A 14,182-nucleotide genomic window follows, 5' to 3' on the forward strand; every position below is an offset into this window, starting at 1 on the left:
AATAAATAATTCACTTGCAGATTTAAAATTGATTATTATTGCTCTAGTTTATACTCTAAATGTAGCAGAAATCAGTAAGGCTGTGTCCACATTGGTAAGATTTTGCGCAAAACCTTGCTGTCTGTCTACACTGATGGGGAGTTCTTGCACAAGAACACTGATATTTTAATGTGTGAAATCAGTGCTTCTTGCGCAAGAACGATGATGCTGCCACTCAGGAATAAGCCCTCTTGCGCAACTGTTCTTGCACAAGAGGCCAGTGTAGATAGGCAACATGAATTTATTGTGCAAGAAAACCCGATGGCTAAAATGACCATCGGAGCTTTCTTGCTCAAGAGAGCGTCTACACTGGCATGGATGCTTTTGTGCAAAAGCACATCTCTTGCACAAGAACACATGCCAATGTAGATACTCCCTTGCGCAAATACTTTAACGCAAAAACTCTTGCGTTAAAAGTATTTGTGCAAAATCTTGCCAATGTAGATGTAGCCTAAATGTAAACTAGAGCTGTGTACAAAAGGGAAAATGTAAGAAAATTAAATAGTGAATTTTTGCAAGCCTTCTTTTCTAGACACTGGAATAACTTTGCTACTTGTTGCTGTAGCAGAATTTGGCCTCATGCTTTGATCTATAGGTCACAATATGCGATTAGACATGAGTGTAGAAAAAGTGAGTATCAAAAACACACACACACACAATGAGGAAAAGATGATTGTACTCTGCCAGCCTCAAGTCAGTCAAAGTCCCAAAAGAATCTCAGATATAGGAGCCTTGTTTATACATCTCTGCAAAAAAAAAGATGATTAAACCTAATCACAGCATTTTCTCAGTCAATAAAATGATAGATTAAATAAGGGGACAAGCCAGGTGGCAGCATGATTTTGACTTTCAGCGAGGAGTCAGCTTTTACTCCCTTTCCCATCTGAATCTCTCACATCCTTTCTGGACAGGGTCTAGGCATATTGCATTGGGAGTGTGCTGCCCCTTGTTATTCATGGAGAGTGGCTCACTGCTGTGAGTGCTAAACTCCAGCAGGCTGACAAGAAGCAGGACCGAGACTCCAAGCTAGTTTTATGTTTTATATCACTAACCCAGTGGCAAGTGTGAATTCCTGAAGCACTTCCTTTACGCTACAGTCTAAGTCAGTGAGGTCGTCCTTCATCTCAGTGGTCTGCAAGATTGTCGTGACCAACACAGTCTCGCAGAAGAGGATAATTTTGCTAACTGCACTTGCGTACCTAGAATTTGCGGGGTGTGCCAATTGAACTGTAGCAGTGCTTTGATCAGATGCAGAGGGAGTGCACAGCTCTCACAATGGTTTGTGCAATCAGCACACCACTCGCTTCATGTGCCTTTGCTTTACCTGTGTTTCTCTTTGTAATACCGTTAGGAAAAAACTATGCAGATGAAAACCAGAAAAATCTGACAATCTTGTGCATGGGCAACGATGAACAAAATGTCTCATGGGCCACACATAGAACCCCAATGGGCTGCAGGTTGCCCACCACAGGTCTAAATCAATGTGTGAAAAATCCCTCTTACCCCGAGTGATGTAAGTTTCACCCTGTCCACACTCCATGCTGCCACTATGCTGGTAGGAGAGACATAGCTTCTGTTTCTCACTGAGGGTGCACTGCTGTAAGGTGCCCTCTACCAATGGGAGAGGGCTTTCCCAGTGCAGCAGTGTAATGTATCCTTGCCCACAGACAGTCCCCTTTTGGCACTGCAGTGTAGCTTGCCACCCAGGCAAGCTGGACATTATGTCAATTGGTTGTAACACAACAAATTTCAAGTTACTCCCAGAGGAACAGTCCCATACTCCAGGTTAGTTAGTTCCTTAGATTTCATACCAAAGACCATGTCAGTGCTGGGCTGAGGCCTAAAACCTTGGCACAAGCTGGCACCTGGTCTGCTGGTATAAGATACTGTGGTGGGAGAAGAATGACTTGTGACACTCACCATCAATCTCTGCCAGGTCAAATAGAGGTGTTGGCACAGAGTTTTGAGATGTAAACTATAAAATGTGGTAAACAGAAATGGCTGCTGGGTGGAGGGTGTGCTGTTGCCAAGATTTCTACCAAATCAGATAAGGTACCTCAATGGGGCTGGGGGAGAGGGAACAAAAACTTGAAAGAAAATGTAATATAGGCATTTAAAATAAATGAACCGTATATGATAGCTTAAGAGAGAAAAAGCTAAAAACACTGTAACAGGTACAGAATCAGAGCTGTATTATGATCATATCTAACACTTACATGGGTGTTGAGGTGGACAAAAGGAGTCAAATACACTAAGTGAAATGGATAAACTGATCACACAAAGATCAGGAATGGCAGCAAAATCTGTCCAACAAAGCAAAAGCCACAGGTTAGATGCTCAGTGCCCAAAGCTGAATCAAAGGCTGCTCAACCAGGCAAAAACCAAAGGTTAAATAAAGTTGCCTGGAGTAGTGTCAAAGGCAGCCTACACAAATATCAGTGTGTATTGGGGATGGGGGACAAATCCCCCATCCCCAATTTTGAAAAAAAACAAGGTCTGACTTCAGATAGATTATAGTAGATTCCAACACTTTTGAAAAATCATTTGAGGAACAATACAACATCTGTCTGCATATCCATGGCTCACATCTTGTTGTACTTCTTTTAATTAGACCTGCAGATGAAAACAAAATATATAATTGTACTTAAACATGTCACCATAGTAAGATAAATGTGCAAAAGCATGCAAAAATAAAAGCATTTTGGCTTTCCTTTGTGCTCATAAAAGTTAACCCATTTTGGACCTACGGTCTGAGCCATAAACAGATAGCGAAAAACATCATTGTCTGCTGCTCAAGCATCTTTAAAAGGAAATTAGGATTAAATCATCTCTCCTGCAACTTCCTTCTATCCTGCATGAATGTGGTACCTGCTGGCCAATTAGTAGGCTGTTTTCCTCCTGCTTTTAACTTCAATACTGAAGTTGCAGCCATCATCCATTCCTGCTACTGTGCCCTTAAGACTTCAAATACAATATGGAGTTTCTTGGTTTTCATCCCTCCTATGTCCTTGTGCTCTCAAAGGCTAAAAGGTTTGTGTGGCACTCATCATGTACACAAATTCCATAGGCTGCAAAGGCATATGATGTACAGACATTCTGGCACCATTGAAGGGGTATTTGGAACATTCACTGAGTTTTCAAGAAGACTTGTTTTAGACTAATACATCTTATTCAGTCTCAGTGTAATAACAGAAGCTGTGAACTCTGCCTGAGTGGTGTCTATTTACAGTTATCTGTAACATCCAAAACATCCTGGACTAAGAAGGGGCAGGGCGGACAAAAAGAGAATGAAGACAAAGTCGATGGTTAAGTTCTTCCCATTCATACAATGTACAGTCAGATGCTGGTCATCAAGCTCTGCTATAAACCTTTATCTGATTAAAAGTTACAGGGCTTTGGCTACTAACAAGATTAATTTGATGCATATATGATCTCTTTCCAACTCTCAGGATGGTGGGTTCCCAGGGATTATATCATGAAGATATAATGCAATGTGCAAAATCTCAATATTTATTCCTTAACATAAACACATAGGGCAGTGGGAACAGGCCCTTTTCTCAGGTGAGTATATGCCTGAAATCAAAGGAGCTGATTCTGGTCTATGTTAACACAGGTTTTACACCATATGAAGTTTTACACCATATGAAGTAACTCTAAGTTTAGTAGAGTTACTCCAGATTTATGCTGGTGTAAGCAAGAGCAGCATCCAACTCTGAAGAATCTAAGGGTATGTCTACACTACCCCGCTAGTTCGAACTAGCGGGGTAATGTAGGCATACCGCACTTGCAAATGAAGCCCGGGATTTGAATTTCCCGGGCTTCATTTGCATAAGCGGGGAGCCGCCATTTTTAAAACCCCGCTGGTTCGAACCCCATGCAGCGCGGCTACACGGGGCTCGAACTAGGTAGTTCGGACTAGGATTCCTATTCCGAACTACCGGTACGCCTGGTTCCACGAGGTGTACCGGTAGTTCGGAATAGGAATCCTAGTCCGAACTACCTAGTTCGAGCCCTGTGTAGCCGCGCTGCACGGGGTTCGAACCAGCGGGGTTTTAAAAATGGCGGCTCCCCGCTTATGCAAATGAAGCCCGGGAAATTCAAATCCCGGGCTTCATTTGCAAGTGCGGTATGCCTACATTACCCTCCTAGTTCGAACTAGGAGGGTAGTGTAGACATACCCGAATTTAGTTAAATTATGCTATGAGGAGCCCTGATACCAACTATTGATCCACTTTATGCCTGGGAAAGTGGGGCTTGATGGCTCTTAAATTTTTCTTCAAACTGATCTAATTGCAGATTAGATTCTTACTCCTGTGCATCCTCATCCGTCTATTTCTAAGCAAATTGCTTCTGTAATGTCCTGTAGAAATCTGTTTATTACATAAAGGAGATTTAATATTATCATTTCGTTGCATTTTAATTTGAAATTTTTACCATTCCTACACTGGAAAAAAATGAAAAGGGTACGTCATAAGAAAATGAAGTGAGCTTCTGACTGACCACCTTTTATACAAGACCTAAAGCAATAATCCTCTTGTCGATACCTATCAGTTATCATTTGCTACAAGCCCAGTCCTTCAGTCCCTTTTCACTGGATCTGATTCTGTTCCCTGTCATATCTGTGTAAATCTAGAATAAATGTTGATATGAATTATTTAAACAACCTGCTTAGTAAAAGTCAACACGGCATATTTATATGACTAAAAATATAGATCCTGATTGAAAGTCCATTTAACTCAATGGAAAATCATCAAAGTTTTGGCAAGGGAGTTTTTCCACTGTCTCCAGTAGGACTAGAATTTTACTTCAGGTCTTTAATGAAAAATGGAAAAAGCTTTGAACCCCTGTAACTACAGACTCTTATATACATACGTAACTTTATGCTGTGTTATCAGAGTCCAGTATCACAATTGGTAGTATCAGAGTCCAGTATTCACAATCCTTGTGAAAATTAAACTAATGGCACTCACTGGAATCTAACATGATACAGAGAAGCAGAGTGCACACTTCGACTCTTCATTAGTTCTGTTTCCCCTACAAACTGCCCCTAGTCATTCTAATACCAGCCTCCCATTATTAGGTAACTGAATAGTGTACTAAATTGTGTGTGTGTTAGCTTTGTGACAAAGACAATTGCCTTCTCTGGGTAGGTGGTATTTTCACTTGTGGTTGAAGGCAGTTGTGAACTTAAATCTTAAGATACGAGATAGTGTAGTTTGTAATCCACTGGGCCATGTCACCTCCAAAACACCTTTTAGAGATGCAAAGTAGTATTTCTGTATTCTGTCCTCAGCCAGAAAAATATTACTGACCTTCTCAAAAAACACTATTGCACTTTGAAATGGGCTTGACATGCAAAAGGGTGAGATAATCTGAAGGAGCCATGGATCAATTTTTTATGCATTTTTCCTAGGCTAAAGGAAAGAATTGCCAACTAGTCAAGGATCACCTAACTTGTGGATGGAACATCTTTCCCACAGGATAAAATATTATTAGTCTTGAAAGACAGATTATAAAGAGATGGCAAAGGAAGCATCTGAAACATTGGCAGACAATGAGCAGTGTATGAGTAAAGCTATCAAAAGAGATAGGTCCCTTTTGCCCTCCTTAATTTAGGTAGGACACTTTTATCACGGATTTTATGTAAAATTTTCATAGAATAAAATATGTCCATTTTAACATCAGGAAGAGGATAAAACACAACTATTGTTCAGTACATTATTAACACCCATCAATTATTCCTGATCTAAATTAAAAAAAAAATTGAAACAAAATTTCTGCCTGGCTTGTATTCTGTCCAGGAACACTTTTGCATATACTTTTCCAGACACATCTTAAGTTTGTAGGATCTTCACTATCATCTTTGTTTATTTTTGTAATTGTAATTTAATGGAGTTATTGATCACTGCAAGTTTTCTCCTTTTAGACCTTTAAGTACTGCAGTCTGTTTAACTAGCATACTGCACTGAGATTCTTCTACCACTCGGTTTCTAAGCACTTCATCAGTAATGTCAAAAATGTTAGCAGCTCCTCTCTTCCTCCACTGTATTATTGTGCCACATCTATTTCCGTTTAAATCTCCTCCATCTCTGTGTCTGTCTTGCTAGTCCACTCAGCATTGCAGTTTTATTTAGGCATCTTCTGGAGATTTATTTGCAAGAAGTAGAGGGCATGATTCACCACTGCATGTCTCCAGTTTTACACTGATGTAGCTCTGTTGAAATCAATAGTGTAAAGCTAGAGTAATATAGTATTGAATTAAGGCTGCAATGTCCAACTTGGAGAAAAAAAACATGGAGACTAGATGTTTTCTGAACCAGTCACATATGTAGGATTTCAAACTGGGGAGGAAAGCAGAAGATTCTAGAAAACAGATTTTTTTTAAAACATAAAAAGACAGGCTCAAAAGACCACATATATTTGACCACACTAAAGTTGTAAAAAGACCATCCAACAGTATCTGACACAAGACAAACAGACACGTGTATATTGATGGTTCATCCAGAGTCCTTCAAGGATGGTGATGGTGGTGTCTTCACCCAGTGACCTAATGGAGAGAGTATAAGAATGAGAACAAGTTGAGGATAGACCAGCTCAAAGTGAAAGCTGTTCTCAATATATCTCAAACAATACAAATAGGGTACATCAACACAGCAACGTTATTTCGAAATAACTAGCATTATTTTGAAAGATCTTAGTCCGTGTCTACACAGCACGCAGTTATTTTGAAATAATGTTGAAATACTGTCAAGCTGAAGGACTTCCTACCCTCATTGTACAAGGAGTAAGGGAAGTTGGAGGAAGAGTGCTCTATTTTGAAATGAGTGCTGCGTAGAGGCTCCCAATTTCAAAATAAGCTATTTTGAAATAAGCTACACAATTGACATAGCCCAATTTGCATAGCTTATTTCAAGTTAAAGCCTGCTGTGTAGACACACCCATAGAGGTCAGTGTTGTGATGTTTGCTGACTCACAGATGACAATTCTTGGTTTCAGAATGTTATGAACAGAATGTTCATAATGATGCAATTCATAATGAGGCTCAGAAAATCTCACAATATATTAACTTTTTAGTAGATTCCATCACATGTTGGTTTATATAGGAGTGATGTAGATGGCCAAAACTGGAAGATTGAAAACTCAGGCTGGAATGGCAGAATGTTGACATCTTATTAAAGGAAGTAAATAAGCAGAAGTAAAAAGTCAAAAGATAAAAGATTCTCTGATATCAAAACTTCTTGGAAAATAATATGCACTATGATGAGATTGTGAATGGGGCACAGTGTCAGGAGCAGGCCTTAACATCTTCCCATGATTTTATTGGGAGGAACATGCAGTTTTTTTCTTGTATTTCTTATAGAAACTGGCTATTGTATCTTTCCACTGAGTTCATTCGTAATTAGTGTTCTACAAGGTTGGGATAGTTGTGGTATTGCATATAAAAGACAAAAGTAATAATATTGGACTTAAAACATGCTTTTATGTCCTTTATAAAGCATAGCAAGAACAAGATAATTGAATTTTCAAAGTCTGGTTCCCCCCAGTATACTGCTTCTAAACAGAAGAGTCCAAAAATCTTTCTGGGGATTTATAAAATCCTTTCTTTATACAGTTCACATACAGACTGTAAAAGGTGTTTTTCCTATAGCAAGGCATGGTTTTTCATGTTAATGAAATATAAATATAGTCGATGACTGAGCACTTGTTTTCATTAGGCTTCATCTTGCATTTACTGAGTTCAGTGGTGTATTGCTATTTATTTCAGGGGGTTCAGGATTCTACCTTTTATGAATACAATAAATAATTTTTGAGAGGCAGATGGCCCAGTGATTAGGGCAATACCCTAGAACTCAGGAGACCTGAGTCCAATTCCCTGCGTACTATATGAGCTTGCCTAACTCACGTAGGGTACGTCTACACTGCACCGTATTTCAAGATAACTAGCGTTGTTTCAAAATAACAATGTGAGTGTCCACACAGCCATTCTGTTATTTTGAGATAATTTTGAAATAACAGACAGCCTATTCCGAAATCTGTAAACTTCATTCTACAAGAAATAATGCCTATTCCAAAATAGCTATTTCGAAATAAAGCATGTGTAGACGCTCCATTGCTGCTACTTCGAAATAGCCCCTTACCAGGGCCATTTGAAGTTATTCCTCCTCATTGCCTCCTGGGGCTCTAAATCAAGATAGCATATCTACATTAGGGAAGCCTGCCTTAGAATAATTTTGAGGCTTTCCTAGAGTGTAGATGTGCTATTTCAAAATAAGCTATTTTGGAATAACTATTCTGGAAATAGCTTATTTTGAAATAGCTGTGCAGTATAGACTTACCTTTAGTCTCTCTGGGTACGTCTAGACTACATGGCTCCATCAACGGAGCCATGTAAAATAGTTTACTCGGCATAGTCAATGAAGTGGGGATTTAAATAATCCCTGCATCATTAAAATAAAAATGGCTACCGTGCTGTGCCGACAATCAGCTGATCTGGCACAGCGCGGCAGTCTAGACGCAGTGCAGTCAACAAGGGAAGGCATTGTCAACCACTCCGGTATGCCTCATGAGATGAGGTTTACTGGAGTGGTTGACAAAGGCTTCCCTTGCCGACCACGCTGCGTTTAGACTGCCACGCTTTGCCGGATCAGCTGATCGTTGGTAGAGCGTGGTGGCCATTTTTATTTTAATGAAGCAGGGATTATTTAAATCCCCGCTTCATTAACTATGCCGAATAAACTATTTTACATCGTTCTGTCAACGGATCCATGTAGTTGAAATGTACCCTCTGTGCCTGAGATTCCCAGCTGTAAATTGGGAACAGTAATACTACCTCTAAAGGGGTGTTGTGAAGATAAATGTAGTAAGTATTGTGAGAGTCTCAGGGTATGTCTACACTACAAAGTTAATTCGAAAAATAGAATCTCTCTTTATTGAACAAAACTCGGGGAGACTGGGAAAAGGAGGTGGGAGAGGGGAAGAGAGAGGGTGGGAGAGGGGAGGGCAACTACAATTATGAGGGGTTTGGAACAGGTCCCATATGAAGAGAGGCTAAAGAGACTGGGACTTTTCAGCTTAGAAAAGAGGAGATGGAGGGGGGATAGGATAGAGGTCTATAAAAGCATGAGTGGGGTGGAGAGGGTGCATCCAGAAAAGTTCTTCATTAGTTCCCATAATAGAAGGACTAGAGGACACCAAAGGAAAGGAATGGGTAGCAGGCTTCAAACTAGTAACAGAAAGTTGTTCTTCACAAAGCAAAGACTCAACCTGTGGAACTCCTTGCTGCAGGAGGCTGTGAAGGCTAGAACTAGAACAGAGTTTAAAGAGAAGTGAGATAAAGTGATGGAGGTTGGGTCCATGGAGTGGTATTAGCCAGGGGGTAGGAGTGGTGTCCCTGCCCAAAGTCCTCGTAGAATGAGGTTTACCTAGTTCGAACTAAGCGCTCCGCTAGTGTAGCGCCTATTAAAGTTAATTCGAACTAACGTCTGTGTAGACATACCCTAACAGATTTATTAGGGCATAAGCTTTCATGGGTGAAAGCCACTTCATCAGATGAATTGGAGTGGAGCTTACAGAGTCATGGAGTTCATATATATATATATATATGGACAAAAGGCACAAGCATCCAGAAGTTGAGCCTGGCTTCCCTCCTGACTTTCAACCGTGAGTTGTTTTGCTACAGTTATACCCGCCTGTGGAGAAATGTGGCATAACTGAGGGTATGTCTACACTACCCTCCTAGTTCGAACTAGGAGGGTAATGTAGGCATACCGCACTTGCAAATGAAGCCCGGGATTTGAATTTCCCGGGCTTCATTTGCATAAGCAGGGAGCCGCCATTTTTAAATCCCCGCTTGTTCGAACCCCGTGTAGCGCGGCTACACAGGGCTCGAACTAGGTAGTTCGGATAGGATTCCTATTCCGAACTACCGGTACACCTCGTTCGAGCTCGAACTACCTAGTTGGAGCCCCGTGTAGCTGCGCTACACGGGGTTCGAACAAGCGGGGATTTAAAAATGGCGGCTCCCCGCTTATGCAAATGAAGCCCGGGAAATTCAAATCCCGGGCTTCATTTGCAAGTGCGGTATGTCTACATTACCCCGCTAGTTCGAACTAGCGGGGTAGTGTAGACATACCCTCAATGAGTCCCCTGCAAACCTTCTTCACAAGCCATGACTGTATTTTCTTTTGCCCCATACACACACTTCATTCCTCCTTTCCCTCCCCGCCCACACCATGTTTACAGTGTCTGCAGAGATGTATGTGCCTTGCCTTGTATGTGCCTTGCCTTGTATGTGCCTTGCAAGTGGGATCAGTGTAGAAAGTGTCTGTAATATGTTGCAAAAGGTCCTGTAAGTGAAATGTTCCATTGGGCTGGAATGTAACAATGTCTCTTTTGTTACATTCTATGTTACAGATGAGGCCTTGAGAACTCAGAAGATGTCTCCTTCTGATATATTTGTGTCAGATAAAGAAGAGAACCAAACTCAACAGGGAGGACCCTAGTCAAGGAAGTCATAAAGTACTCCTCAATGGAGGCCAAAAAAAGAGAATGGAGCAATGGAGAACCAAAAGGTGGGATAGGAAAGATGCCACTGAGCACATGATCAGGGCCATGAAGGAGCAAACCAAGATGTTCAAGTGTTTAAACAAGTTGCAGAATGAGCAGATCTGACATCGACCTTTCCTTTAGCATGCACAATTCGTTGTCCAGCAACCCCTCTCTATGCCCACACATTCCTTTTCGCTCTCTTGGGATCCTCAGTTTCTCCCGCACTCCACCCCCTTTCACAACTTTGACTATGACAGCTGGACCTAACCACACTTGTGTGGTTTTAGCCTTCCCAAGACTCTCCCTTATCAGCAAACATGGATGCTTTGATATGTTTCACTGTGATTTGTTTTGATCAATAAAGGCAATTTTTAAAATGGTACAATTATTTTATTTTCTGTTCCACAGCCCATAGCAATCACTTCAGCCCCAGATATAGGCTGAACAAGCATTTTCTTTCACAGATATGTGTTACATGGGATATTAAATGGGATACAGCATGGAAGCAACCTCAAAAGAGCTAGTGTCCCTTGTTGTTAAAGTGGTTCCTCAAAGCTTCCCTCATGTTAATAGCAGCTTTCTGGACTTCTCTGACAGCCCTAGTGTCCAGCTGTTCAAATTCTGCAGCTAAGCACTGTACTTCATTGCTCCATCCCTGAGCAAACATGTCACCTTTTTTTTCATAGATATTATGTAAAGTACAGCACTTAGCTATAATCATGGGAATATTCTCTTCTCTAAGGTCTAGCCTGACATAGAGATACCTCCATCTCCCTGGGTAGTCTGGACAGGTGCACGATGCACACATATTCAGAAATACCTTACACGGGGCACCTATACAGCAGTAAGGAGCATTTTAACAACAGGCTTTGACATCTGTGAAATGCCTTTGACATCTGTGAAATGCCCACAGTGATCCACAAGTGCCTACAGCACCATCAAGAAGTAGAGGTACTCAGTGGCAAGGTGGGCTGGTGCTATAGTCAGAATGTGCATGCCATCTATTGCCCCTCCCCCCCAGTTGGGAAAGCGCAATCCTTGCAAAGCCAGTTACTATATCATCCACACTTCTCAGAATCAGGGTATGTCTACGCCGCAAGGCTAAAGTCAAATTAAGCTACGCAATTTGAGCTATGTCAATTGTGCAGCTTAAATCAAAATACATTCATTCGGCTTTTTGATGCTATCTACACAGCAGGCAGTTGAAGGAGGTGCACTCTTCCTTCAACTTCCTTTGCACCTTGTAAAATGAGGGTTACAGTAAAATGAGAGTTGGAGTAAGAAGTCCTCCAGCTCACCATTGTTTCAAAATAATGGTTTACGGTGTAGACATGCTTTGTTATTTTGGAGTAACATCAGTTATTCTGAAATTATGCTGCTGTGTAAACATAGCCCCATTGTCCTCTGTAGTAGGCAGCCCCAACAGTAGACTTTACCACACCAAACTGATTAGCAACAGTCCAATTGTAGCCAGGAGTCACCATCTTCCAGAAAAGCAATTGCCACAAGAGGGCAGCTCTCATTTGGGTGTCCTTGTGTTGCAGTTCAGAGACCAGCTCAGCACAGAGCTCTAGGAAGGCTGCTTTACACAACTTCAAGTTCTGTAGCCGCTGGTCTTCATCCCATACCTGCATGACAATGGGATTGTACCACTCAGTGCTAGTTTCCCTAGCCCCAAAACAATGGGCTACCCTATACAACTGCTCTGTGAGTTGCAATTGAAATAATAAGTTGCTTCTGTCCAGCTCACACTGTATGCCAGCTGCCTGTGACTCTTTTTACTCAATAACTTCAAGAGTAACTCCACTGCAATGGGTGGTGTGCTCACTACACTGCACAGAGCATAGCAGAGAAGTGTGGGATCCATGCTTTCTCTCTGGCAGTTGGAAGAATTGCACAAAAGGAAGTCAGAAACCTCTAGAAGACTGCAAAGCAGTGCTTGATGGTATGTTTTGCAAGGTCTCAAGATGCATTGCACTCCATCCCATGTTCTTACACTGCCTAGTGACAGATGGTATCACCAGGCACTGTGGGATACATACTCACAGTGCATTGCTCATGTTGTCAATGAAAGAGCTAAAAATGTGGACATGATCTGTTGACAGAAGGAGCAAGAATAAACACACTTTGTTGACTCTTTTTGGTGACTTCTGTATGTCAACATTAGTTTCAGTGATAAAACTTTGTAACACCTCTTTCCTTGTGACCAATTGGTCCTCTATTGATATGGCAACCACACAGGGTGAAGGAAATGGGCTCTACTGCAGGGAATATGTTGTCATCCAAGACAATTGTTTTCTGAAATTGTTTTCAGGTAATAATTTGGCTAATTGTTTATCTTATCACAAATCCATCTGTCAATTCAATGCACAGAAACTGAGTTAAGTTCTTAAGAGACCTAACACCACATACATCATAATATCCCAGGAAATTTGGCACAAGTACTGAAGGTGATATATAACATTTAGTGACTTACTTCATCTTCCACTACCACATCATCCTGTTTGAACCATTTTAGAGGTACAGATTGGAGGTCAGTAAAAGATAGTTTCCATTTTCATTTCATCTGTATTTATTTTGAAGGTTTCTTTAAAATGGTTCCCCAAATGTCTTTACTGTTTTAAATTGATTCATGAGCAGTGATCAATCAGCAAAAAGTAGCAAAAATGAATTCCTTGTAATAAGAAAGAGCTCATTATCATGCTGATTGCATAAAGCAGATTTTTAGACAACGAAAAGACTCCTGCAGGCAGAGATCTTCCACCTGCTATGCAGGGAAAATTGTAATTAAAACAAAAAAAAATGAAATAAGGAGAAGTCATTTTTCTATGTGTTTGTTTCAGAAAGAGCATGTAGTCTTTTCCTGTCTCTGTAACTTCTTCTAAACCACAAGAGCTGCCCTCAGAGCAGTTTGGTAAAAAGGAAAAGGTCTCCACAGACATAGATACTGCAGCATTTTTCTGGAATAACGGCCGTTATTCTGGAAAAACAATACTTGCGTCCACACTGCAATTGTGTTATTTCAACAAAAAGTCAAAATAACGGAGGGCTTTTTCCGATGGTGGTAAACCTCATTTTACGAGTGTAAGGGGACTGTTACGCCTTACTAAAACTCTGTGGGAGTTTTTTGGTTTGCCAGCTCCCACTTTCAGAGGGGGAAGGGTTCAGGAGGCTGACAGACACCAGAGACAATGGAAAGCAGCCAACACTCCAGCTCAGCCTGATTGACAGGTTGGATAGGCCAGTGAGGAAGGGGAGAGGCCAGGCCCCGTCCTCCCTGTGAGCTGGGATTGTTCTGGCTCTCTCTCTGAACAAACAAGCTGTGTGCAGAAGAGGTCCTAAAAAGACAGAGAGCTGAAAGAGCAGTGCAAGCTGTATGAAGAAGTCCTGCAGCGACAGAACCAGACACAGACAGGCCAGGAGTACAAGCTGTGTGGAGAGACTGTCTTGCAACAGCAGAGCCAGGCATACACAGCACAGGGAGTGCAGACCCTGTGTTGAGCAGCAGACTGGCAGTGCTCAGAGAGCCAAAAGGAACAGAGAAGCCACACAAGGAGCTGGAACTGGCCAAGCAGCACAGCCTGCAGCTGGATGT

Source organism: Pelodiscus sinensis, chromosome 12 (assembly GCF_052426305.1).
Source record: "Pelodiscus sinensis isolate ZL-2025 chromosome 12, ASM5242630v1, whole genome shotgun sequence".
Lineage (NCBI taxonomy): Eukaryota > Metazoa > Chordata > Testudines > Trionychidae > Pelodiscus > Pelodiscus sinensis.